Here is a 14,465-nt window from a genome sequence, read left to right as displayed (position 1 = left end):
GTGGAAAATGGCCTTTATCCTGAAACTTTCTGTACTCTTTACCAAAAGCAAACTAATTATTTGAATACTGAATTGTGAAAGCTGCTTCCACACCTAGTGCACATTTTACTAATTTGCTTGTATGGGTCCATACCAGCTATGCTCTTGTTACCTTTTTTTATATCCCTTGATTGTGCTAAGGACTTCTGTAGTCTCTCTATCTACACAAGAAACCTCACCACCACTTCTACTTTCTCTTTGTTCCATTTATTTCATACAACAATCACATTCTTCTACTACTAAGTTAACTCTATTGCATCTTTGACTGATGGTTTTTTTTGCTGTACGAAGTCTCTCCTGCATGTTCCTACTTTTGCATTGGTCTATTGACTGATTCCATATCAACTCGTAAGTCATTGTGCTAAATTGGCACTTTACTGATAATTCACGTAACCTAGAAATGAACTTTCCTAATATTTCTACCACTCTTTGTGGTTGTGTGTAAAACGTATTTCTGGTCATACCTGTGTTAGTGTCTTTTGCAAATCTGTTCTCTAATATTTTGTTTGCTTCCTTGTAAGTGTCTGTGGGGCATATTACCAAGGGGGGTGATAGGCACTTATCGCCGATTTAGCGGCCGTTTTCGGCCGCTAAGCGGCGATAATTTTATCGCCCTATTAGCAAGCTCTCGCTAACTGATGTTAGCGACAGCTTTTAGGCGATAGCGAGTGGTTTGGGGCCCACTTTGCATGTCAGCGATATTTATCGCTAATGACATGCAAAATGGGTGTACCCAACCAGTTAGCGACTGAAAGCAGTCGCTAACGTTGCTATCGCCTATTAGCAAGGCAGGCGTAGCATTGGAAATATTCGCGGTAAGCACGAATATCCCCAAATACTAACACCTGCCCAGACCAGTTCTTAGCCATGTTATCCAATGGGAGGTGGATAACATGGCTAAGAGCATTTTGTCGCTAATGTGTGAATATCGCTGTATTCTCAGCGATATTCACGCATTTCGCCTCTATCGCTGCATATTTTAGGACAATGGAGAAAAACGTTGCTAACAGCACGTTTTCTTCGCTAACATATCCTGCGATAGACAGCGATAAAAAAATCATTGCTAAGCCTATTCAGCGATAAATATCGCTACTTGTTGGTAATATGCCCCTGTGTTCTTTTACCATCCTGATCAAAAACTCGTTGAACTTCTTTGCTGAGTGTCCTTAAGAGGCTGGCTTTGTTTCTGGAAGGGTGGAAGACTTCCACCCTTCCATCTATAGCTTCCAAATAATTGTCAAACATATCGATTTTTCACAATCAATGGGTAGATTTCCTGTTTGTATAAAAAATTATGGCGGGGTATACGTGCTGAGGATTCCATGTTTGGAAATGAAAGTTGAGAGGCAGCACACTCACAAGCAAAAATAAAAGTGTAGTCTTTACTTCTAGTTTCAATAGGACTTTCTTTTAGAATAGTCGTGTTTCTATTGTGATTCTTTGAGATAAGATAACCGGTTTTCTTTTCTTTGTTTTAGTTATTAAAGACGAAAACTGGAAGGGCCCCACCAGTAGAAGCTGGTCAGTGCAGAGGCTGGCCAGTCGAGGGTAAGATAGTCATTTATTATTTCTGCTAAAGTTCAAATTCACCCAAAATGTCTTTCACATTTATACTTTTAAACAAATAAGTTACTGTAATGTCACAAATGTCTTCTTTATAGAAATAACTTCTTTATTTGTTGAGCAGTATGTGGGCGCTTCTGAGTAATCTGTGTTGTTTCCTCGAGTCATGTTAATTATGCTGACCTCCTTGTTGGCTATCACTTCAGTTTCCTTTGTTCAGCTCTCGGCTCAAATTCACATCCACTGAAGTTGTGTGTTGTTAGCTTGTGTTTCAGTCTTCTTTTGTTGAGTTTGCGGCTCAGCCTCACACGCTCTGAGGTCTCATTCTGTAATTGTGCTGTTTGCCTGGACTCACGCTAAGCTTGACTTGTGAAGATGAATCTAAGCTGCAGTTATGTTGTTATGATATTATTATTTGTGTAACGCAGAAATGAATTATCTCCTAAAGGGTCACATGGCACTGTGGCACATAAACAGGCGAAAACAATCTAGAAAGAGTCAGACGTTTGTGAAGCGGGCCAGGTTGGATCGAGACCTAATATGTAGGGGTAGTTTGTTCCAATAATTGGGAGCAAGGTAAGCAAAATAAAAGACAAATCTCTCCCCATATCTGACTGTACTAATGCTGTAAGGGCATAGCGGGGATTACGGTCTGGACCTAAGGTTACAGATTGGGCGGTAGGGCTGTAGTTTCTTTTGAGAGTAAAGGGGGCCGCCTGCGGACAGAGACTTGTGAAGTGAGGGTTGTATGATGTTACAACGCGATCTTTTAGATCGTGGTACATCACAACGCATCTTTTACAACGCAAGTTGTTACCACGACTTGCGCTGTAGGGTGCTGGACTTAGGAATAGTAAGATTTACTATTCCAACTCCAGCCTACGTACAGTAGGGAAGGTGTTGGAATAGTAAATCTTCTATTCCTTAGTCTATAGCGCCCTCCAGCGCAAGTCGTGGTAACGACTTCCGTTGTAAAAGACGCGCGGTAATGGCAGTGCGGTGTTTTGACCGCGTCGTTATGGATGTTCCCCGAACTAAGCAGATACGTTTAAAAGGAGCGCTTTTTCACAGGCAGCCAGTGCAAAGATCTGAGAGTGGGCTCAGAAGGAGAGAAGGAGTGCGGGTGGCACTTGACAGACCAGGCAAGCAGTTGTGTTATGATCTTCTTGCAGTTTAGATAAGAGTCTCATTTGCAGCTACCATAACTATGTTACCATAGTCTAGATGACTAACAATCAGAGTTTGAATGAGTGACTTTCTGGTTTGGAGGGCTAGCCATTGGAAAGCGTTCCAGAGCAGTCACATGATTCTGAAGCAAGTGCCATAGGTAGAGCTGGCCTGGTCTTTAAATGAAGGTTCTCATCAGTTAAGATGCCCAGATTTCTTACTGCCTTTTAGGGGGGTGGCTGAACTCAGTTCTGGGGGCCACCAATTCTCTGACCAGTGAACATAAGCTTTGCCGAAAAACAGAATCTCAGTCTTTCTACTGTTCAATTGTAGGCAGTTGGACACCATCCAAAGGGCTGTCTTCCTCATACAATTGCCGAATCTAATCTTCATGGACTCAGAATTGGGTCCTATGGAGATGATCAATTGGGTGTCATCTGTGTAAAAGAGGACTTCAAAACCTCAGCATCTTACCACTTGAGCCACGGAGCCGCATATATATTGAAAAGAGATGGACTCAAAGAGGAGCCCTGCAGAACCCCTACAGATGTTAAAAGACTCTAGGGGGCTTATTTACAATCCCCTTGCACGACTTTTGCGTCACTTTTCCCATGTTAAAAGTGACGCAAAAGTGGCGCAGGGGGCTTGTACATATGCCCCTAGATGTATAGTTTGGGTCTGGTCACTAAGAACAATCTTGGCCCATCAAAGAGCTTTTCCACCTAAAATAATCTCAACAAGTCTCTGGATCAAAATAGAGTGTGAGTGGGTGTTGAATGCAGCAGATAGGTCGAGTAATACCAGCATTGCTGGGAAACCGTCATCAAGAGAGAGTCTTATGGTGTCTAATACTGTCACTGGTGGCTTTTCAGTGCTATTAGAGGCGCAAAATCCAGACTGGGAATAATCAAGGAAGAATGACTTTCTAGAAAGGACTTAAGCTGTTTATTTACTAGAGCCTCTATTATTTTGCTAATAAATGGAAGCAGCCTGTAGTTGGATAGCTCAAGGGGATCTGCAGTAGTGTTTGTTCATTAAGAGAGGCCTAACTTTAGCTACTTTCCAGTAGTGATGCACAGTTACTATGTGCAGATACTAATACAAGTGTAAAAGTTGAGCACTGGTAAAATTTGGGGATTGTTGTTAACAATTAAAGTTGCCTTCATTTAATTAAATCTCAGCCCATATGTTACAATATTTTAAAAGCGCACCCCTGTAGCTGTCTTTGAAGCAGATAAATTGCATAAAGTACAGTAGTTGCCGTTTTTGTATGCTTACACTGACGGCAGTAATCGACATAAACGTTCTGCACCCATCATATAATACAGCAGTTCTAATGGAGGTATATCTTTCTTGTCTTGGCAATGGATACCAGTATGTAGCATGCTATGGATTCGCGTGAACCCACTGGGTTGCTTTAGTTCTTCTGCTATCTTGTTACTGGCCTGGAACTCATTGCCAGTTTTGTAATGAAACAACCTCAGAGAAGAGCAAAAGTCGAATGTATTTGAAGAAGTGACCCAACAGAGGTGCTCCCTCACCAGCCAGTATAAAACACTCAAAAAGCATCACATAGTTACACAACTAATTAAATAGACTAAGTCCCCGAGTTCTATAATCACAACAGCAACACTTCTGTTCATGTTGGGCCAGCCAATCAGAATGCTTGCTCCAAAAAGCAGCTAATTAGAACGCTTGAATTTCTTTGCTCCAGCCCAACCCTCTAACTGCTGTGGCATAGGTTAGTAGTTAGAGACGATAGTCTAACTTTAGAGGTAGAGGTGCTCTGCTCAGTATTTTATCCCCTGGATCCCCAGTCTGATGGATTGATCCAGAATGGTAGGACAGTATTGGGTAAATCACATAACAGTATTTTCCCTTGTCCATCAAGATGGTATACAACCCCCCTCTTGGTAACGAATACATACACAGTCCCTGCCCCCAGCTAGGAATCGTGTGAAAAGATTATCACACCTGGATTTTATAACAACATGTTTTCGGAATGAACCGCAGAATCAAATTGAAGTCCTAATGTTAAGCTGTGTATGTATAAGAAGGCATAGAGCTGTCATTTTCAATACAATTAATGTAAAGCTGCATGTTTCATTATATGCGTAATGAGGTACGAATGTTTACTGATGAGGGGAAGGAGTCCGTCAGGAATAAACGGCATTGAAAAGCTCCTAATTGGAAAAGGTGAGAGCACTGTGTGCCAAGCTCCAATGAAGTGACGTAAGGGACGGTTATCTCAAGCATTTCAAGATGGCCATAATGTTTACCCTGACCCAAGTTCCAATAGAAAGTGTATTTACACTGTTAATGAAATTTTGTAATTGAACACCTGATGTTATTTAGACACTATGAGTGTGAGCGTAACCTGACCTGTGGTCAAGAAGAGATAGTCTCCGAAACGCGTCAGGCTGCTTTCTGGCATTACTTTGTTTTAATAAAAGCACGCAGATTAATTGCATTGAAGTGGCGACCCGCCCCCTTCTTACCTTGTGAATGGGGGGAATATGTTTGCGATTGGAATTTTGCTGTACATATGGGGTTTGCAACTCAACCGCACCCTCGGTGCAGCTAAGTGGCTGGAGATTCAGCAACTCGTTCTCATTGGGATATATGGGCCCAAATCTGATTATCTGTTGGCAGTGTAAAAACAGCCAAATGACATCCATTGGTATGAAAGAAGCAATTTACAAGAAGTGGTCAGATCAGTGTACAATGACTATTATATTAAACTGGCGACATGAAAAAATGATGGTCTTGACTGTTGAGGAACACAGATTTTTGCGTCGTGATTATCCGAGCTTGCCTGTAAGCTACTCCATTCCAAAGGTGCAAAAGAGCTTATCCTCTGACCTGGGCAGGCCAATCATTTCGGTTAGGAACAGTCTGTTTATTTATTTATTTATTTGCGGTTTTTGTAAAGCGCAACACTCATCCCATGGGATATCACGGCGCTGAAAACCAGGGAAGCTGCTGAAGTGTATACTGAGAGATTTACAGTTTAGGGAAGAGATACGTTTTGAGTTTCCTTTGGAACTGGAGATAGTTGGTGGTGTGTCTCAGGTCGGAAGGGAGCTCATTCCACCTTTTAGCTGCAAGGTAGGAGAAGGAGCGTCCGCCTGTTCTGACCTTATAGATGCGTTTAGATTTCGCCAGGGCTGATTGGCATGATCGCAAGTTTCTGTTGGGTACATAGAATTCGATCCTCCCTTGGAGTATTGAGGGGCCTGTTCCATGTAAGGTTTTAGGAGTGTGGCTGAGTAGTTTAAAGGCAGCCCTCTGGCGCATCGGGAGCCAGTGAAGTTTAATTAAGCACTCAGATGCCGAATTTCGTTTGCCTTTATTGAGGATAAGTTTAGCCGCCTGGTTTTGCACAATCTGTAAGCGGGAGAATAACTGATCGTTCATCCCATTGAAAAGTGCGTTGCCATAATCCAGGCGACTGACCAGTAAGGCCTGCGTGACAAACCGTCTGCAGTCCAGGGGTAACCAGGGAAATATTTTGGCAAGAAGTTTGAGTATAGCAAAACTCTTGCCACAGAGAGATCGAGCGTGGTCCTTCATGGAAAGTGTGTCATCCATGATGATTCCCAAGTTCCTGGCATGTTGTTTAGGGATGGGGGCCGTTCCCAATGAAGATGGCCACCATGTGGCGTCCCACACGTGTTTTGCTCCCCCGAACAGTAGGATCTCCGATTTCCCTGCATTCAGTTTCAGAAAATGCTTGTGCATCCATTGTGCCATTTCTGTCAGACAGTTGTGTAATTTGGTTTTGGTTACCTCGGGTACCTCGTCCATAGCCACCACCAGCTGTGTGTCGTCTGCGTAGGAGCAGACGCCAATGCCCCACTTCCTTCCAATGTCGGCCAGAGATGAAACATAGACATTGAAAAGGGTGGGGCTCAAAGAGGCGCCCTGTGGCACCCCACAACTGGAAAACACGTCACGCTATGTAGACTTTTTTTCTACAAGAGTTTGTCCGAAGTTTTCCATCTTATGTCAAGGACACTTGAGACGTTCTTAAAAGAATTTATGACATTCCGTGGAGTCAGGAATGTTTGTTAATGACCATGGATGTAACCACTCTTTATACTAGTATCAACCATCAAGATGGCCTTAGAGCAGTAGAACATTTCTTTAAAAGAAGACCTCTCAAACTATGAGTACAGCAAGATGCTAATCTGTATGATACAGTTTTGCTTGAAAAGCATTTTTTTAAATTCAATAAGGGAATTTTTCAACAAATTCATGGTGTTGCCATGGGGGCGTGTTTCTCTCCCGCTATGCCTGGTTGCAAATGGTCTGGTGGGAGGAACGGGCTCTTATTGTGGATCTCAATGAAAGTTGGGACAAGCATGTCATTTGTTGGCTATGGTACATTGAAAATGTATTTATAATTTGAAAGGGGTCAAAGGAAAGTGCTGACAGTTTAGTAGCCAAAATCAATTGCAATACTGTGAATCTCAAGTTTATAGCTCAGATTAGCACAAATATGGTTGATTGCTTGGATGTCAATGTATTCATACAAAATAACAAAATTGAAACGAAATTAGACGGAAAGAAAACAGTTGGCAATTCAGTGGTTTACCCAATAGTTTTCACCTTTGACATCTGATCAATAGCTTCCCCTATGGGAGATGCTTATGCTCAAAAGAATCTGTAGCGATGAGGAAGACCTTAAAAAGGTCCAAATTGGAGGGGGGGGGGGGGTAGGGGGCATGGCTTAGTCGTCTGGAAGATGGCCATACCTTGAGTGGGCTCTGCTAGCCAAGGCGTTAAATCCACCATGATCCTGCGGACTCCGGTGGAGTTGACTCTCCACCCCACGCCATCCTGCTTCCCTCCATCCGGGAGAACCGTCTGATCCCCCAGCGTGCATCCACCATCGTCACTACACTGAGTTCTGCTGCCGGTCCTGGGCACAGTGGCTGGGCCTACCTGACGGCGTGCGGCTGATGGCTGTGGTGACTGCCTATGCTGACCCACTGGGACCGGGATGCTCGGCTGAAGATTGCCTGCTGCCCAACTATCTCCTCAGTTCGCGCTGCTGCTGGGGTGTTTCGCGGCTGGGTAGGGGCAGACACGCTGCACCGCAGGGCCTGGCCCTTTAATCCCACTGTCTGGTGCCCTGGCCCACTGCAGCGCTCCTGCTTACCCGCCGCAATGGATGAGGGCTACGCGGCGGCCCTCCTGTCTGCTGCTGAGTAAGGGGTCCACCACTGCTGCCCTGCATGCCAAGCCCATTGCACCGGCACCCATTCGCCTTTGAGACTTGTAGACATGCTTTGCAGCCCTATTTGCCTGCCGCTGTGCGTGGCGTTGCCCAGCAGCCCTTCTCAACTCCTTTCTCAGTGGAGGACGAACCTGCTGCTCCAGCGCCCTGAACAGTGTTGGCCTCTGCAGAGGCCCTATCCTCTGTCGGCCTGCAACTTGCGACTGCCTCTCCTCTCATCTCATCTCTCTGCCTCCTGCCCCACTCGGCTTCCCCGTCTGGCTTGCTGCCGGTGCCTGCTGCTGATTTTTCAAACTATAGCCCCACTTGCATGGTCTGGAATCTCTCTGCCTCCTACCCGGATCTGCATGGATGCCTTGGGGCCTGGACGGCCACTACTTTCCCGTGCTGACCCTGCCCCGCTGGCCTGAGTCACCGGTTGGCACCCTACCCGCATTAGCCTCTCTCCTGGAACCTGTACTCGCCCCACTGTCCAATATTCTACCCACGGCCACAACTCTCTTCACTGTCTCCTGCCTCTCCCTGAGCTGCCACCCTGCCTCTAGATCCTCAGCGGCTCCAGTGGTACTCCTTTGCGGAGACGGCGGCCCCACCATGGGGAAGTCCGACCCCAAGCAACTGAAGCTGGCCTTGGCTCAGCGCATGCAAGCACAGCAAGATGGGGCAGCCATGGGCGCTGGTGAGCCCGCCGCCCAAACCGAGGCTAGCCCAACCCGAGAGGACGACTTAAAAGCCATCATGTATGACGTGAAAGCTACTGTAACTGGCATCGCCACCCAGCTCGACCAGCTGTCAGCCCGATTGGACACTGTCAAACACTGTGTTGACTTGTACGATGCACAGCTGACTCATGTGGAGGCGAGAGTCTCTGATGTTGAAGATGCCTGGACACAAGACCATAATAAACTACTCCAAATGGACACAATTCTAGAGCGTGCCTCCGTATCACAGGCATGCCCGAATCCTCCAACATCTCCAAAATGGAAGACTTTGTCGCGCAACTCATTCGGGACCTATTTGGTGAGGTTCTTTCAGCTGTTTTCAATGTGGAGTGCGCCCACCACTCCCTGGGTCCTCAGCCTCCTCCTGGTCTGTCTGCTCGCCCAATAATCACTAAACTGTTACATTTTAGGGACCGTGATGCTGTTCTCCATGCGGCCAGGGAGAAGGGTGAAATTCAACACCAGGGTAACTCTTGCCTTTTTTCCTGACTACACAGTGGCGTTGCAGGCTGCCCATTGTGAGTTCCTCCCGGCCAAGTGACTGCTCCAGAAATATGACGCCTCCTACTCCTTGGCATACCCTGCTAAGCTGCGAGTCAAACAAGGCTCCTAAGTGCATGTCTTCACTGAGCCGAAGGCGGCACTGACCTATGCGAAAAAACTGGACAAGCCACAATGCTCTTCACCGTCCGGTTCCCAGGCGGCTGCCGATAGCAATTTAAGTGACAATGACTGATCTTTGCCTCTCCTATTGGGTTTTTACTGTTTGTCCATTCTGGCATAATGCTATCTGCCCTGGCTAGATTTTCACCTGCTTTTGTAGTCACAGTTATTCCCATTCTCATTTGTTGCTCTCATGTTCTCTGGCCCTTGGGTCCAGGGGCTCTCTTTAGCTGAGGGGCCACTGTTCCTAAAGTATTGGCTTCACCTTTACCTCACCCCTCACACGACCAATGCTGGCCTTCACTTCTGGCTCCCGATACCTTATTTGCTTCCAGGTGACACACCCCACGGCGTGTGGGCGCCCTGCTGCCCTCCTAAGGTAGTAATTGATGTCCCCAATAATCCAGGACTTGGCCACCCTGTCCATGTGGCAGAGGTGTATGCCGGGGGGAACCATGCCTCCACAGGAGGAATCCCTACCTTGTCTCTGATCTTCCCCTTCCCAGTTGGGGCTTCCTTGGGTGGGTGTGGTTGGTTCCTCAACCTAATTGGGGGGTTGGTGTGGGTGGTGGGGGGGAGGGTATATTGGGCTTGTTGCCTCCCCCGAGGGATGTTGTTTGTTTTGTTTTATGATGTTTTCTGTAGCATGTCATCTGCTGCATCGAATTCTGCACTGCACATCCCTTCTCAAACACTCATGGTTTCCATTGCGCATCTGATGTCCATTCGTCACTCACTTCCTTGGCACAGCGGTGTGACAGACACCCCACTCTGGACTTCGAACGTCCGCGGTCTCAATGACCACCGTAAGGCCCGCCTGGTAGACTCCCACCTCATCCGACACAAGGTGGACATTTGTTTCCTTCAGGAGACCCACCTGCTGCCCGCCACATCTACCAGGCTTCTCTCTAAACCCTGGGGCAAAATTCACTCCTCCTTCTACTCCAGCTACTCCTGCAAAGTATCCATCCTAATGCGCAGAGCGGTCCCCTGGCACACTTCTTAGGTCATAGCGGACCCTGGGGGGCGCTTTGTCATCCTGTGCGGGACTCTCCTGGCCCAATCTCTGATCCTTGCAGCGATATATGGTCCTAACTCTGATGACCCTGAGATCTTTCCACAGGTGTGGCAATACATCTCCTCCCGGGGCCTGCCGCTCTGCTTTGTGGGGGCAACTTTAATATTACACCCTCAGCCACCCTTAATCGCTTTGGGCCCCATGCTCTACACCAGCTTGCGACTTCTCTTCTTCACTCTATACTAACCGATAATTAGTTACTCGATGCATGGTGGCTCACCCGCCCGAGAGTGCGTGAGGGCACGTGCATGACAGGCTTGCGGGGCTGTTGGTCCAGTTTGGACCTCTGATCACCACCAAGGACGCCTTTGTGTGGGTTACCTCCATGGAGCATATGGCGTGCACGCTCTGTGACCAAACTCCTGTGTGCCTAAGTGTGCAACTCCTGCACTCCCCTCCGTGCATGTATGCCACGCGGCTGCCCCCCAATGATCTCTGGGATTCGGTATTTTGCAACGAGATCCAAACTGCAATAACAAATTATTTTGACCTCAACACTGGTGCCGTCGATTCCCCTTCCATGCTCTTGGAGGGTTTTAAGATGGAGATCCGATGCAAATGCATCTCCAAGCAGTCGGGCGTATAGGGCTCTATTTTGGGGTGCTCTTAAAGGGTTGGAGGGGGAGATCAAGGCTCTGGACTCCTTGCAATCTCTGGACCCTAGCCTCAACACCCTTGCACAGCTTAGGGGTAAACTCACTTATTTTAATGACAAGGCCAATAGAGAGCTCTCTTTTCTGGGCATGGAGGCGAGGGCGCGCTGCCTTGGTGAGAGGGAACGCCCAGGCAAGACTCTTGGCAATCTCCTACGGCAGCCTGATGCGGGCTCTCATATCACTGCGCACCAGGATGGAGGCCCGGAAAGAACAACTTCTCCCAAGGAGGTGGTGGCTAGTTTACCGCCTTCTACTGTCAACTCTACACCGCTGGTGTTGCGCCCTCATGCGGCATCCTTTATCAATACTTTGATACTCTTCAGCTCCTCTGGCTGGGCAACAGCCACCGGGAATACCTCGACGAGTCTTTTTCTAAGGAGGAGATTCTGGTGGCTATCAATAGCCTACCAGGCGACCAAGCTCGCGGCTCCGACGGCTTGCCAGCATCCTTTTACAAAAACGTTCGTGCCCCTCCTAGTTTTGCACCTTGCCGCTATGTATAACGAATCTTTAAAATGCAGCCATTTTCCTCCTTCGCTCCGCGAGGCTCTACTAGCGCTTCTCCTGAAGCCGGAGAAGCCCCTGAGCTTCGTAACTCTTACCGCCCTCTTTCTCTCATCATCACCGATACAAAGATCTTAGCCAAATTTCTGGCCTCTCGCCTTCTCTGTTTTATGCCCCTGATAGCTCGCCCAGATCAGTCCGGCTTAATCCCCGGGCTCCGAGACATATCACATTTCTCCGGACTATATTTGCCGTCCTTCATCAAATCAACCCAGCACTCCCTGCTGTGGCTGCCCTTTTGGACACCACCAAAGCTTTTGATACTCTTGAGTGACCCGTCCTCTTTTATCTTATCCCTCGCTTAGGCTTTAGCCCGCTTTTTCTTCTCAAAGTCCAGTTTCTTTACACTCTCCCCACAGCCTGCCTTTGGATCAACGGTCAGATCACAGAACCCATTCCTGTCGCTAGGGGCACAAGGCAGGGGTGCCCACTTTCACCCATGCTATTCGCTATTGCTATGGAGCCCCTTGCCGCCAGGCTCAGGCAACATCACACACAGGGGGGTCTCGGCTTCGCGGTTTGAGCCTTGGTCGTCTCCATGTATGCGGACAATGTCACACTCTATGTCCGGAATCCCCAGGAGAATCTCTGCCCCATGGTCCACGAGGTGGTGTGCTTCAGGGGTATATCTGGAATCCAGGTCAACTGGGGTAGGTCCATTCTTTTTCCCCTCACAGACCCCACTGTCCCCTTCACTCTAGACTACCCATTTGTTTGGCCTCTGGGCCCCCTAGATATCTGGGCATCTGTCTCAGCGGGGACGTGGACGAACATTGGAAGGTGAAATTTGGTTGGGCACTGGACTGGTTGAAGTCCAAGATTCACCTCTGGCGACGCCTTCCCCTGTCCTTTGCGGGACGCATAGCCATCGCCAAGACGGTGGTGCTTCCGAAAGTTCTGTACCTATTCTTAAACATCCCCATCCCTCTCACAGCTCACTTTTTTCACAGACTCCGCTCACTTATAATCACCCTTGTCTGGGCCGGGCATCAGCCCAGAATCTCATACAGCATTCTCACACTTTCCTCATCGTGTGGTTGGCTGAGTGCCCCAGACTTCAAACTTTACCCCCTCAGCACCCAAGCCAGCTGCCTCCATTTCTGGCTGCACCCGAAGCCTTTTCAACCTCATGGTGGAAGCTGACCTCACTGCCCCCTGGCAGCTCCCGACCACTCTCCTTGCCCCTGCAAAACCCCGCGTGGCAAAATGGACACGGTGGAGACCTAGCGCTGGGCCTGGGATGGACTCCCAGCAGACTCTCCACTAATGCCATGCCCATTGCACACAACCCGGCATTCCCCACTTTGCAGCTACAGGTATGGTTAAATGAGCATCTCGCTTGAGGCTAGCTACGGTGTCGGACCTTTACCCTAACAATACCTTCTTTTCCCTTGCTGCCGAGTCCAGCCCCATGGACATTCTGCTATATTATCAACTCAGAGCATCCTGCAGGGTGATTCACCCCATGTTTCCTCAGCCCCCCTTCGATGGCTGTCCTCGACTTTGCTTACACATCTAGCGCCCCCTGCAGGCTGGTCACCAGGATTTATGACCTCACGCTGGCAGCATTCCCGATTACTGATGACCACGCCTGTACTGCCTGGAGCAAGGACCTGGGCGCCGATCTCTCTCAGGAGGTCTGGGTCTGGCTATTCTGTTGCAATCAGACCAAACGCCTGTCCTCTAATTATGCGCCTCATACATTTTAAATACCTGCATAGATTATACCGCTCCCCTGTCAAGCTGCACAAAATGGGCCTCATCCCCAGCGACATATGTTTACAATGCTCAGCTCCCGCCGCTGACTTCTCACTCCTAGCCTGGCTGTGCACAATGGTCTCTGCCTACTGGCGCAATGTGTGCGCTGCCTTCACTGAGATCACCTCCACACCTGTCACGCCAGACCCACTGCTCTGCCTCTTAGGGTTTGTGAAATACTGCTCAGATGCCTCCCGCAGGCTGACCGCTATGCTGCTCATTCTTGCACAACGTAGGGTCTCCATGCACTGGGGATGGAGGTCTGTGCCCAAAGTTGGCGCTTGGCTTGAAGACGCTGCGCGCTGTCAGGCACTTTTGTCCGAATTCTGTGACTCGGTGCCGGCTAGCAGCCGTCCGATTGATATTTGGGGTCCCCTCATTTCTTATCTCCAGCACCAGAGCGCCTTGCCCTCTGCGGCCTCTCCCATGCCCCCCGATGGAACTCCACTGACGGCGGCTGCCGGGGACAGCTCATGATGTGCAACCTCCCCATTCACACACTCTACCGATTCCTTGCAACCTTTTTCACCAGCACTTGGCCTCTCCCAGGTGTTCCCGCACGCAGCCCACCCTGCTTCATTCCATGCTACTTCTGTCTGCATAATGCAATGGGCTGCTTATGGAAAATTGCCCCGACAATCCATGTAATAGATGTGGTTTTCCTCTTTGATTGAAGTTCGTCCCCCTGCATATATTGTAACTCAATGTGCAAGATTCCCAATAAAGGTTTTTGAAAAAAATATATATATATTTTTTTAAAATTAAAAAAAGGTCCAAATTTAAACCAACAGAGATTCCTCACCCGGGGATATTCTTCTAGGATAATAGATCAAGCTATTTAAAAACAGGAAAAACAAACAGGGAAAGTTTACTTTTTAACAGGCATTCTGGAAGTGACACCGAACATGGTAATTCAAAGGCCACAGATGGGCTAGCTAGGCTGATATTGACCTACAGCAAACAACAGCTGCAATTAAGAGCAATGCTGAGGAGACAGTGGCTTCTGATTCTAA

General features: G+C 48.1%; 1 protein-coding gene across 10 annotated transcripts in view; it reads left to right on the top strand.

The window, feature by feature from the left end:
- The window catches only part of HPCAL1 (hippocalcin like 1), a 1,564,223-nt gene that overhangs the window by 966,368 nt on the left and 583,390 nt on the right, over window positions 1–14,465 (top strand). For all 10 annotated transcript variants that reach the window (XM_086926340.1, XM_086926339.1, XM_086926341.1 and 7 more), the window contains one exon: window positions 1,518–1,587. The gene's annotated coding sequence lies outside the window, so the exon portion shown is untranslated. The remainder of the gene's footprint in view (window positions 1–1,517; window positions 1,588–14,465) is intronic.

The sequence above is a fragment of the Lissotriton vulgaris genome, chromosome 6 (assembly GCF_964263255.1).
Source record: "Lissotriton vulgaris chromosome 6, aLisVul1.2, whole genome shotgun sequence".
NCBI classification, from domain to species: domain Eukaryota; kingdom Metazoa; phylum Chordata; class Amphibia; order Caudata; family Salamandridae; genus Lissotriton; species Lissotriton vulgaris.
This window is presented reverse-complemented; position numbering and strand designations above follow the sequence as displayed.